Source organism: Capsicum annuum, chromosome 7 (genome assembly GCF_002878395.1).
Source record: "Capsicum annuum cultivar UCD-10X-F1 chromosome 7, UCD10Xv1.1, whole genome shotgun sequence".
In the NCBI taxonomy this organism is placed as follows: Eukaryota; Viridiplantae; Streptophyta; class Magnoliopsida; order Solanales; family Solanaceae; genus Capsicum; species Capsicum annuum.
In genome coordinates this window covers 28,676,509-28,691,265 of record NC_061117.1, presented here as the reverse complement: position 1 = coordinate 28,691,265, position 14,757 = coordinate 28,676,509, and positions in this window count along the sequence as shown.

Here is a 14,757-nt window from a genome sequence, read left to right as displayed (position 1 = left end):
TACTAAGTAAACATGTCTTAAAGATTAGACAATTATAAGAGAAGTTAACAAGTAATAAAGAGTTCAAAGTAGGAGATGACAAGAAAGTATATTTTTGGCTTGAGGCATGGGTGAGTCATTATCCCCTGATACTTTGGCGCATCAACAACACTCAAATAACACAAGCATTTTAGACTATTTGATATGTAGGCAGAAATAGTCATTTCAGAGTTCAACAAACAGGTTTATGGTCCAACAACATAAATGTTGGTTGTGTTAGCCACCTATATTTATATTTTATGTTTTAATAATAACAAACTAATAAGTAAATATTGCAGGATATTAAAGATCCTTAATGATGGAAGGAGATCTCACACAAAGGACATTGAAGATCTCAAATCATGGAGGATATCTCGCACAAGGCAAGGAATATAATTTGAAAGAATATTATGCTAAATATGGAGCCACATCAAAGTTATTGAAGATCCCTAATGATGGAAAGAGACCTCACATAAAGGACATTAAAGATTTCAAATCATGAGAGGATATCCCACACAAGACAAGGAATATTCTCTCAAATATCGTGCTAAATATGGAGCCACATTAAAAGTAGGATATCGCTTGAGAAGACAACAAAAATCATATCAACTGAAGATCCCAATAGACAAGGTAGTTGGACGCACCTCACGGCAAGATCAAAGGAGAAGGAGGATCTCACTTCTTACATGGACATATTTGATATGGACATGTATAGATGTGAAAAAGAAAAATTACACCAAGTATGGATATAGCTCATATGGACATACATAAGGTGCAAACTCCCTCAATAAAGGAATCAATTCAAATCTTTGATTGAGAATAAATCACTTGGGGTTTCTTATGAAGAATAGCAGCCTGAGATGATAAAAGAAGATGAATGAAGACAGACACACGTTACGCAACTTCAAGGAAAAAATTCAAAGTGTCTTATTCTTAGTCTTACAAAGCTCTGTAACTTTAGTTTACAATTGTTATAAAGAATAGGATCGAGTCAACTTTGTTACATCAACTGAAGTTGTATCACAAGATCTGAAGAGAAAAATAAGTCTTCAGAACTTGTTTCCTATCATTGTACTTGAGCCAATCATTCAATGATCTAAGAAAAATTTGAATCCCAAGGGGACTGAACATAGACACTATATTGGTGTGCCGAAGCAGAATATATCTTTGTGTTATTACTTTACTTTTTATTAATTTCTTGCTTTACTATTTTGATTTAATCTGTTTGTGAAGTGTTCTGATCTACAAGCAAGTCGATTGTGAAGGATCATTAGTCAACTAACAAAAGAAAATTTTAATTCACACCCTCTTGAATTTCAAATGGTATCAGAGTAGGTCTCATCAACTGCATTGCTTAACCGCAAGTAAGCAAAGATCAAATGGCCAATTATCAAATTTCCAATGCTCTTCTTCAAGATGGTCACTCCTCCACAAGACCACTATACTTTAATGGATAATATTATTCTTATTGAAAAAATAAGTTCAGAATCTTTGTCCAATCAAATGACTTCCAAGCCTGGCTTGTCATCAAGAAGGGTTCAAAGCCGATTCCAAGACTTAATGAGAAGTCAAAAGACAATGACAAAGAACCTAGCAGTTCTGATATAGAGGACCTTGAAAGATTTGAGGTCACTAAAGAACAGCAAGAGGTAATTCAAACTAATGCACGTGCTATAAGTTTACTTTTGTGTGCATTTAGTGGGGAAGAATATGACAAGATGTCGCTTTGTGAAACTGCAAAAAAATGTGAGACAAATTAGAGGTAACCTATGAAGGAACCTCCAAAGTCAAGAAGTCAAAGATTGCTGCCCTGATCAATGTATATAAGTTATTCAAGATGGAAGAGAATGAGAACATTGAAATAATATTTGCCAGTTTCAGTAAGATCATGTGCGAACTGAAATCACTGGGGATGATTTATCCATACAGCCTGCAAGTCCACAAGCTAGTCCGAAGTCTCCCAAAGATTTGGGAAACCAAAGCTGCTATTCTGGAAGACGAAGATCTACACAACATGACATATGAGAACTATGAGGTAACCTCATTCATATGAACACAATTATATAAATAGGTACCACAAAGAAGAGAAGAAGAAACCAGTAGCTTTCAATGCTGCTCCAATTGAAGAAGAGAATATTTTGGAAGATGCTAATAGCAAAGAAATGTCCTTCATTAACTGTGGAGTAAGGTAGATTATGAGACAAAGACAACAAAGACCCCAATGAGCCAAAAATAATGACTCTACTAGAAATAATGATCGTTGCTACTACTACTGTGGATGGCCTGACCACTTCAAACAAAATTTCCCTGAACTAAAAAGAAGAACATCTAGGAAGAATCAAAATTTTGGATCCTGGAGTGATGAAGATAAAACCTAAGAAGAAATAGAAGCCTCCAATATGCGCTTCATCACAATAGGTGAATCCAACGAGGTAAGAATACACGATTGTCATAATTGTAATACTCTTGAATCTAATTTAGATGTGATAACTGAAGAGCTTTAAAAAGTTATCGATGAATATAACAAGCTCACTCAAGATAAGAAAAGTTGCAAAACTCGATTTAAACGAAAACTCAAAGAGGAACGAATAAGCTATCAAATAGAAATTGAGACATGTCAAATCAAAGTTGACTTACTTCATGAAGAGTTTAATGATGTAAAAATAAAACTAAGCAATATCAATAGATTACCAAGTCACAGTTTTGTAAGATTAAACTCCTTTAAAAACAATCCAAGTTCCTTATCAGTATCGTTTAAATTAGTAAAGACCTATTTCTCCTTTCGAGAACCTATTTGTTTTATTTGTAGATAGAAAGGGAACAAACCCTACAGTTGTAGGCATAAGTCTAAAAGTGTATGGGTTTGGAAGCCTAAAGGAAGCAAATCTAACCCGCAAGAACCCAAGACTACTTGGGTACCTAAATAAAATATATCTTATTTTGTAAGAACATGTCTGCAAGAGCTATAAGAAGGGAATGTGGGTAATTGATAGAAGAATTCCAGACACATAACCGAAAAGAAAGAAAATTTCTCTGCTCTAAAGAAAATAGATGGAGGTTCAGTGAGATTTGGCGATAATGCTAGAGGCAATGTCATCAGAGTCAGCTCAGTAAAGCTCAGCTCCTCATGTGAAGTTACTGAAGTGTATCTAGTAGACGGCCTCAAACATAATCTTCTCAGCATCAGTCAGCTCTGTGATGCTAGATTTCGAGTCTCCTTCAAAGTCAGAAGTTGCTCAATCAATTACAACAAAATAGACATCTCTCTTATCAGTGAACGTGTTAATAATATTTATGTTTTAAAAATTCTTGATTTTTCTACTTTAACCTACCTCACTGTGCAAACCAATGATATTTGGTTGTGGCACAGAAAGATTGGGCATGTGAGTTTGCATATTGTATTTGATGAATCTAATTACCCTCCTATGAGTTTAAGTATTGATAAAGAACAAGTGAGTGATCTACAATCTGGAGACAATAATAGCACAACCTCTAAGCCATCACAAGATGAGTCGACTATACCCCCTCAAGAGGTAGCTCCCATAACAGAAATAGTCAAACCGACTGTTCCAAGAGAGTAGAAACATGATGCTAGCTATCCAAATGAATTTATTATCAAAAATTCAGATGATAGGATGCAAACAAGAACATCATTGAGAAACCAAGCATTTGTTGCGCTTATTTCTCAAATTAAACCAAAAAAATAATAAGGCCCTCAAAGATGAATCATGGGTTAGCAATGAAGAAAGAGTTGGACCAGTTTGAATGAAATCAAGTTTGGACTCTGATTGAAAAACCCAAGAACTTCTCAGTAATTGGAACTAGATGGGTCTACATAAATAAATTGAATGAAAAAAGTAAGGTTATCAGAAACAAAACAATACTTGTAGCTCAAGGCTACTCCTAACAAGAAGGTATTGATTATGATAAAACCTTTGCTCCTATGGCAAGGTTAGAATAAATTCAAATTTTATTAGCTTTGTGCTGCTTTTAAATGTTTTAAGTTATATCAAATGGATGTCAAAATCACCTTCTAAAATGATTTCATTCATGAGGAAGTCTTTGTAAAGCAACCCCCCGAGTTTGAAAATCCATCTTATTTAAATCATATTTTCAAATTGTCAAAAACACTCTACGGTCTCAAACAAGCTCCAAAGGCTTGGTATGAGAGATCGAATACTTTTTTTACTATATAAAAATTTTAAAAGAGATAAAATTGATACAACTTTGTTTATATATAAGCTTGATTCAAATCTACTTATTGTGCAAATTTACGTTAATGATATTATTTTTGGTAGTCGCAACATCTCTCTGCATGAGAATTTTACTAATTTGATGAAAGGAGAATCTGAAATGAGTCTTTTGGGAGAGCTTACATTATTCTTGGGATTACAAATCAAATAAACTCCCAAAGGTACCTTCATCAGTCAAGATAAGTACAAAGGAACTAATCAAAAATTTGATATAGAAAAAGAAAAGGCCTATGGAACTCTGATGAGTTCATCCACAAGTCTTGATTCAGACTCGTATGGGAAGAATGTTGATGAAAAGATGTACAGGGGAATGATTGGATCACTACTCCACTTGACTACCAGTCGACCAAACATCATGTTCATTGTATGTAAGTGTGCCAGGTTCCAGTAGACTCCCAAAGAGTCTCACGCCACTGTCGTCAAAAGGATCATCCGATAACTCATTAGAAACTTAATACATTGGACTATTGTACCCTTGTATTTCTATTTCGATTTAATTGGATATTTAGACACTGACTCTGCAGGTGATAAAAGTGATAGAAAAAACACTAGTGAAATATGTCAAATTCTTGGTGATGTCCTGATATTATGGCCCAACAAGATGCAAACTTCAGTTTCTCTTTCAACAACTGAAGTCGAATACATAACTGTTGGAAGTTGTGGTACTCAAATTTTATGGATTATGCATTAACTAATTGATTTTAATTTGTCCTTTGATTCTGTTCCCATATTTTATGATAATAACAATGCTATTAGCTTATCTAAATATACTGTGCATCATTCTAAGGCCAAACACAGTGATTTTAAACATTATTTTTTGAGATCATAAAGAAAATGGTGATTTTTCGTTAAATTTGTTGACTCCGAAAATCAATTGAAAGTTATTTTAACAGAATCCTTGTTAGAAGAAAGATTTTGTTACCTTAGAAAAGGACTTGGCATTCTCAACACTAATGAATTATGAGTATTATTTTAGGACAAAATCCTCTTTTACTTGTTTTAATTTTCTCGTTAGTTTTTAACCAAAAATTCGTTTTCAAAAGGGGGTCATGTCCTTTGTTTTTGCTGGGTTGTAAAATGATTTTTAACACATTATCTGTCACACTGTTTGTTTTGCCTAGTACTTGTTAGTTAATACATTAAATCTCTGCTATCTGTCTACTCCTCTTTTTGCTACTCTATAGTTCTTTTTTGTTATGCCAAAAGGGGGAGAAAGACAGGAACATCAGAAGTGCTTATAAGTCAGGGGGAGCAAATTGACTGATACTCAAGAAACTTGGAACAACAGAAGTATTCACAAGTTAGAGGGAGCAACCCAACTACTGTGACGGACAGGAAAGTTAACTGATGTTTATGCTTATTTGTCATTATCAAAAAGGGGGAGATTGAGAGCCTCTTATATTTATGTTTTATGTTTTAATAATTACAAACTAATAAGTAAATTTTGCAAGATATTGAAGATCCTCAATGATGGATAGAGATCTCACACAAAGGACATTGAAGATCTCAAATCATGGAGGATATCTCGCACAAGGCAAGGAATATTCTCTCAAAGAATATCGTGCTAAATATGGAGTCGCATCAAAGATATTGAAGATCCTTAATGATGGAAAGAGATCTCACTTAAAGAACATTGAAGATCTCAAATCATGGGAGGATATCTCACACAAGGCAAGGAGTATTCTCTCAAATATTGTGCTAAATATGGAGCCACATCAAAAGTAGGATATCGCTTGACAAGGCAATAAAAATCATATCAATTAAAGATTCTAATAGACAAGACAATTGATGCACCTCACGGCAAGATCAAAGGAGAAAGAGGATCTTACTCCTTATATGGACATATCTGATATGAACATGTATAAATCTGAGAAATAAAACTCACACCAAGTATGGATATATCTGATATGGACATACCATAAGGTGTAAACTCCCCCAATCAAGGAATCAATTCAAATCCTTTATTGAGGAAAAATCTCTTGGGTTTCCTTATGAAGAATAGCAGCTGAAGACTATAACAGAAGATGACTGAAGACAGACACCGGTTACACAACTTCAAGGAGAAAATTTAAAGTGTCTCATTCTTAGTCTTACAAAGCTCTGTAGCTTTAGTTTACAATTGTTATATAAAAAGTAGGATCAAGTCAACTTTGTAACATTAACTGAAGCTGTGTCATAAGATCTGAAGAGCAAAATAAGTCTTCAAAACTTGTTTTCTATCATTGTACTCGAGTCAATCATTCAACGATCTAAGGAAACTTTGAAACCCAGGGAGATGGACATAGGCTCGACATTGGTTTACAGAACCAGGATAAATCTTTGTGTCATTACTTTACTTTTTGTTACTTTCTTGCTTAACTATTTTTAATTTAAACTGTTTGTGAAGTAATCTGATTTGCAGGCGAGTCGACTGTGAAGGTTCAGTAGTCGACTCACAAAAGAAAATTTCAATTCATCTCCCCCTTGAATTTCAGGTTGACCATGAACGCTTGTTTAGAAAAATAGAGAACCTTACAAGAGAATGTTTTACATAACCAGTAACACTTGAAGCATGTCCAACACAACTTACAGAAAAACCTATTAAAATGACATTCTAAATTTAAATTCTCACACAATATGTATACAACAACACATAAAGGAGAAAATAATTCGTAGAATATCATCACCCATTGTCAATAGTACTACATATCACTTAACTTGCTGTCAATAGCACTACATATCACTTAACTGTACCAAATATCACTACTCACTGTCAATACTACTATATATCACTTAAGTGTACATCATTACTAGCTAGGAATAACAAATGTTTTGAAACAATGCCATAGAAGTTGAATGAAAAACATACCAACGTTTCATCTCTTAACCATCGACAATCCTACATGTCATCAATGCTAGAATCTTTTACAAGTTTAATCAAATCTAAAGAAATTAAGAAAAAAAATATTAAATAAATAATTTATCATATGCAAGGTTCTTTTCATACCTTGTTCAAGTTGCTCGAGATAATCTAAATCTTTCTCGACACTTATAGATTGTGACTCATTTCGAAGTCAATCTTGTAAACATATCAGAGCTTGTACTAATTTTGGAGTTAATAAACTCCTAAATGAATCAAGACTACGTCCTCCAGTATTAAAAGCCTATTTTGATGCTACACTTGAAATATGAATAACTAAAATATCTTGAGTCATTTTAGAAAGAAAAAAAAATCTAGCCGAATTTTATTTCTATCAAAGCAATACACTAAAATTGAGATTTTCAACTTTAATATCTTCTGCAAAATATTTATCTGATTCTGACTTAACATTCGCGTCTCCACTTCCATATGTATCTTGAATAATTTTTAAAAAATAAATGTTTGATGTAACATATAGTGATCCAAATATCTTCAAAATAAACTTAAAAAATAAATTAAGAAATTTAACAATTCTTTTCACACTATCTCAATCACTGCTCAAAAGTGTACCTGCAGGATGATCATCCACAATATCATCATCACACACACGGATATAACCAAACTCAAGATGATATGTGAAATTAGTAGCACGATTGACATAATTTAAAATTGCACCCTCATATTCAATAGCACTGTTCAACATCAAATAGGTAGAATTTCACCTTGTTGGAATATTTAAGCATAAAAACTTCTTAATAAGATTTTCATCTTCACAATATTTCTAAAAGTTCTTCCATCTAGAAGAAGATTGCCTAATATTTCTCACTGCTTGTCTAAATCGTTTAATAGACATAGTTGCTTTTTTTTTTATACCATCTTGAAAGATAAGATTTATTTTAATAGTCATACACCTAACATGAAGATGCCTACCACCCATAAGATTGGTACCCTACTTAGTTAACTACTTAGTCAATTTAGTCAAACACACACACACACACACTGTTTGAACTAGCATTATCAATTGTAACAGTGAAAAGCTGATGAATTCCCCAATTGTGCACACAATTAATAATAACCTTTGCCACATCTTTACCTCTATGACTAGAGATTGGGTAAAAAAATGATAATATTTTTATGCAAAGTCTAATCTTTATCAAAAAATCCAATGAGCAGTAATACACATATAATTAATTTTTTGCATAGAAATTCAAGTATCAATGGTTATACACACTCTTTATTGTGCTTGCTAAAAAATGATCCTCATTTTATGTTTCTTTTCATTAAAGAGATCAAAACAATTGTGAGTTATCGTGGTATGAGAAGAAATTAAAAAAAAAAAAAAAGAGGTTGTACCACTTTTATAAATTATTTAAAACTTTATTTTTAAAAAAAATCTAAAGCAAAGCTCATCAAGAATTATTATACGACACAAAGCTCTTTTGCATTTGATCAAATTGCCATGAAACAATTGTCACACCATCCTTCTTACCCTGTAATAGGTTGGAATGCTATCTATATTCAGGGGCATTTTTTGTATTTTTTAATATGGCTACGCATTATTGTCGTACCATAATCTTTGTATCAATAAAATTCTCTTGTTTACAATAATTATAAACTCCCTATTCATTTCCTTCTGAATCAACTATAGAAGTAAAATGATCCCACATAATAAATCTTTTTCTCCTTCCTTCTTTACTTTAGACATAATAGTTTGACTTTGATTTATTACATTCGAATCAGAAGCTCCACTTTCACTAATCACTTTATGAATTGTATTAATTTTTTTCATCTAGTTGTGTTAGTATGACTGTGATTTTAAAAAGAAAATAATCAAAAAACACGCTAATAAAATACACAAAAAATTCAAATAACACAATCTTACACCCCTAATCAAACTGAGATGGATTCAAAAAAAATCATTTTGAAGTACAATTTTAGAATATCAAATTTGTATGATAATTGATACAAACTTGAGTGAAACAAATTAATATGAAACATCCTTAAAAATTTATGATAGAAATTGAAGATGGGGCAGAAATGATTAAGACTAAGAATAGAAAAGATTGAGAGCTGAGAAGAGAGATTTGAGAATTTACCTGATTGAATTTTGTCTTCACAGTTCACTGAGGCAAAGAAGAAGATGAGTCTTCAGTGCATCAGCTTTGAGCCTTTAATCTAGAATTCGTCTTTGTGAAGTGAAGTATGATCTAATTACTTATGTCTTACCCTAACTAGAAGTAAAGTTGGGTTGCTGGGGCTTGATTCGTAGGGGGTAATGGATTGGGTAATGGGTTATATTGAGTACAGGTCCTACATATCATTATTGATTTATCGAATTACCCAATAAAAAAAAATATGCCTAAATCGAACCGACCTGAAAACCAATGTCATAAATGCATAAACCAAAACCCAACTTGAAAACCTAATAAACTGAGTCATTAACTCGAGAATCAAATTATCAGTTCGGATAAATGATTTGACTCAAAATCTGCATAGCCCTAAGTAGAAGAAGACCAACTTGGATAGTGCAAAAATGGTTTACAAAGTCTATAACTCCAAACCAACAACTTGTTTAGAAGTTGGAAAAGAAAAGGACAAGTAATTGAGCTTAAGAAGAGGGAGCTACTAGTCGCAATTAGGGCAAATGAATGGAAAAACTCTACCAATATGACGAAAAGTAGAGGAGATAGTAATAACAGAGGGCCGGCTTACCCCAAGAACAAGATTTGATCACAAAGAACGGATTTCTTCCATTACAAATAAGTGAGCATGTGATAAGTCAAGTCAGTAATACTGACAAAGGAGGTGCACCAACACTCCATCCTGATGAATTGGCTAATATGAAACCAGTGAGAGTTGAATAAGTTCCACAAGCACAGAAAATTGAAGAGGTACTTAATGAATAAAAGGATCAATTTAGTAGGGCTAATTAAAATTTGAGTCAAAGCTAATAATACAGCAAAGATAGCTGATAGAAATGCTCCAGGTTATGACTTAGTTTATAACTACATCAAAGTTGAAAGTGGTAGAGTTTGAATTATGTGGGATGACAGACACTATAAGTTTACAGTTCTAAAAGAAGTTGTACAATTCTTGCATTGTTATGTTAAAAGCTGGACATGGGGATATGAAATGCCAACTAACAATTGTATATGGTTTGAAAATAATATAACAGGGGAGGAAACTTTGACAACATCTTTCAACACTTACCTGCCCAGTTCCATGGCTAGTGAACGGAGATTTTAATGCTATTATGGACTTAGCAGTTAAAATTAGTAGGCCAGCAGTAGCAGTTACTGAAGTTAAGGATTTTGCAGATTGGGTGCATATCAAAACTGGGTGCATAATATGATACTTACAGAATTTCCATGAAGGGAAAGCTACTATACCTGATCTAATAAGCAACAGGGTGGAGATAGAATGCAAAGTAGAATTGATTGTGCTTTCGAAAATGATCAATGGCTGATGCATTTTGGTCATATTATTATAGAGTATGGGGAGCGCCCCTTTATATCTGACTACTCACCAATGATGTTTTTTTTATCTCTCAACTGCAGTAGTCCAAGATCCCAGTTATGTTCTTCAATACGTAGGCTGATCATGTACAATTTTTACCATTGATAAAAGAGGGCCGAAAGAAATGTGTAACACACTGAAATATGAAAAATGTATGGAACAAGTTAAAGTTAATAAAAGATTATTTTAACAAACGAAATACAAAAGAGGTTAAAGGGATAACAACACAGATGGAGTAGACTACATAAGACATCACCAACATACATATTTAGCTACAACAAAATTACTCCATAGCACTTGCCACTAAAGAAAAGGAGAAACTTGAAAAATTGAAAAAAATGACATTAATAGAAGAAAATATGTTGAGGTAGAAGTCTATAGTGACTTGGATTAAATTTAGTGACTCCAATAGCAAGTATTTATGTGTACTAATAAGGAAGAATATGCAACAAAAAAAAATCTCTATTTGAGTTAGCAACAACCAAATAGGAAATTGCGTAGTTTTATAAGTCTTTGATAGGGTATGCAGTCAGTAATTTGCCAGTAGAATAGAGAAATCATGAAGAAAGAACCTTCCTTAAACCATCATCGACAAATGATGTTGTGTATTAAGATCACAGATCAAGAAATATGAAATAGCCCAACACCAATAGGAGATTACAAATCCTCAGATATTAATGGATATAATGTATTATTTTCAAGAAAGCCTGAAAAGTGATAAAATTTGAAGTTTGTGAGGTAGTAAAGAATTTTTTTCAACCATAATAGAATATGCAAGTCCATCAACTATACTTCTATTGCTCTTTTACCAAAAGTCCTGATCTCAATACTACCAAAGAATACATGTCAATAGCTTGTTGTACAGTCCTCTACAAAGTCATTTGCAAAATACTAGTGGCTAGAATGAAGAGTATCATGTCCGAGATAATTAGTGAGAATTGTTGGATTATTAAGAGGTGTGAATGGAAAATGAAAAGGTGGTATTTTTTTGGAAAGACACTAAGAGAAAGGATGAAATTTGAATAAACACTTTTTTGGATTGAATGGTTATGACCTTTCCAATGGGTTGTGATTTTTCAAAGAGTTGCACCTTTCCGAAGAGTTGCACATTTATGAAGGAGTGCATCGTTCTGAACTAGTGCTTCTCTTCACGAAGCAATATCTTGATGGTTATAAATACCTGATTTTTTCTCATGTAAAGACAATAATTTTAAGTTGAAAAATAATTTTCTTCTTCTTCCAAAAAACTCTTGTGTGATCAAATTGTTGAGCGTGTTCAATGTTTCTGAAAATGTGAGGTACAACTATTTTCAAAAAGAGAATCATGTTATCCTGGGAGGAAAGATTCCATAACCTCACGTACTTGAGGGAAATAAATTTCTTAAGGACACACCGTACATTCGGTGGACTTGATTCTACAATTTTTTGCTTTATCTTCTTTCTTAAAAAAAGTTGATAAACACACTTCATTTGATAGTTCATTTGATCATTCATTTGAACTTGTGTTTGAGGGTGTTGAACTTCATTGTAGTTATTGAACTTATAATTGAAGTTTGAGTTGAAACATACAGATTTTTGTACCGGAAATAACAATCTTAAGGAATTTATTGAAAAAAAATTGTGTTTGTTTGGTGAATTTTTTTTCACCATGTATAAATAAAGTACTCTTATAATCTGTATCTTTTGGTTTCTAGAGATTAAAGCTTATTGATTTCTACTATGTGTGAACTTAACAATTGATTTGAAGACACAAAAACTTCATCACAAATTAAAGGTCACTCGGTTAACGATTAGAAAAATATAAAAACTTCATCGTTAAACTAGAAACAAGTGGTGTTTAAAGTTGTCACAACTTTATAATTAGTATTTTGACATACTAAGCTGATTGTCTTTTTGTGACAGAAAAATGACTACTAATGGTCATGCAAATGATGGTGTGACAAGTGTAGCAGCAATAAATGTTGCTACAACAAGCCGCACAAGTGCTACGCTCGCAATGGCACATAGAGAAATTCAGAAAATTTTTATGTGTAGATTTTAAATGCCGGTAACAGAAAATGTTCTTCTATTTGACAAATTTATGTCTTCAAAGGTTCATATCTGAATATGCTCCAGAATTGTCTGAAGAAACATTGGATAAGGAGCGGTTCGTTGTAATGGAGGCATGGAAACATTAGAATTTCTTATGCAAGAATTATATCCTAAGTGTGTACAGTGGAATGAAGACTTCAAAAGAGTTGTGAAATGCGTTGGAACAAAAGTATACGACTGAGGATGCTGGACCTAAGAAGTTCTTTGTTGAAAGGTTCCTTGAATACAAGATGATTGACAGTAAGACTATTGCATCTTAAGTACAGAAATTGGTAGTTATCATCCACGATCTCCTTGTTGAAGGTATGAATATAGTAAATACCTTATTTGAACATGCTAAGTTTATTCCAACGTTCACATGATCTTTAATGTAGGTTTAATTATGAACGAGGCCTTTCAAGTTGCAGCAATAATAAAAAAGTTGCCACCTTTGTGGAAGGACTTCAAAAATTACTTGAAACATAAAAGAAAGGAGATGACAATCAAAGATCTCATTGTGAGGTTGCACATTAAGGAAGACAACAAAGCCACCAAGAAGAGGTCGAAAGGAAATTCTGCAATGAGTGGAGCCAACATTGTAGAGGACGAACCCAACAAATCGAAGAAATGGAAGAAATTTGGACAACAAAACAATACACCTAAGAAGAAATTCAAGGAGAAGTGCTTTATTTATGGCAAGGCTGGCCACAATTCAATAGATTGTCATGCGCCAAAGAAAGAAAAGAAGAAGGATCAAGCCAACATGGCTGAATCCAAAAATGAAATGGATGATCTATGTGCCAAGCTTTCTGAATGTAACTTTGTGGGAAATCCTAGATATTGGTGGATAGATTCTGGTGTCACTGGTTATGTTTGTGCTAACAAAGAGTTGTTTGCTACATACGATCTGGCTTAAGGTGGGGAGAATATCTATATGGCAAACTCCACAACAGTAAAGGTTGAAGAAAAGGGGAAAATATGCTTGAAAATGATATCAGGAAAAGTGTTGACTCTCAACAACGTCCTTTATGTACTGGAGTTGAGAAAGAACTTAATTTCCATATCATTTCTGACCAAAAATGGATTCAAATATGTATTTGGTTTTTATAAGGTTGTAATTAGCAAAGAAAAAACGTATGTAGGGAAAGACTACCTCACCAAGGGTCTGTTTAAGATGAATGCAATAACTGTTAAAATAAATAAAAGTTATATTTCTTCTTACTTACTTGAGACATGTCATAACAAAACTTTACGAAAATAGATTAACTTAGAAGTTTTGCAGAACTTTGAGTGCAATAAATCAAAATGTCAAATGTATGTGGAATCAAAGTATGTTAAGCATCCGTATAAGTCTGTTGAAAGGAATTCCTATCCCTTAGACTTAATTCATACAGATATTTATGATATGAAGTCAACACCATTTCGCGGTAGAAATAAGTATTTTATAACTTTTATTGACGATTGCACTAGGTATTGTTATGTCTATTTGCTAAATAGTAAGGATGAAGCAATAGATGAACTTAGGCAATATAAAACAAAAGTGAAAAATCAGTTAGAGAAAAAGATCAAAACAATAAGAAGTGATAGGGGTGGAGAATATGAATCTTCTTTTGCGAAAATATGTGTAGAGAATGAAATTATCCATCAAACTACTGCCCTGTATTCACCTCAATCTAATAGAATTGCATAAAGGAAGATCTAAACCTTAAAGAAAACAATGAATGCCTTACTTATAAGTTTAAGTTTACTACAAAACTTATGGGGAAAAACTATCCTTACATCTAACCGAATACTCTATAGAGTGCCTTATAGTAAGACACTATCAATTGCATATGAAAAATGAAAAAAATGTACCTAACTTGAAATATTTTAAAGTGTGAGAGTGTCTAGCAAAAGTCAAAGTTCCTATGCCTAAAAGGGTGAAAATAGGACTTAAGACAGTGGATTGCGTGTTCATAGAATATGCTAAAAGTATGTCAGTTTTTGGTTCATAAATTCAAA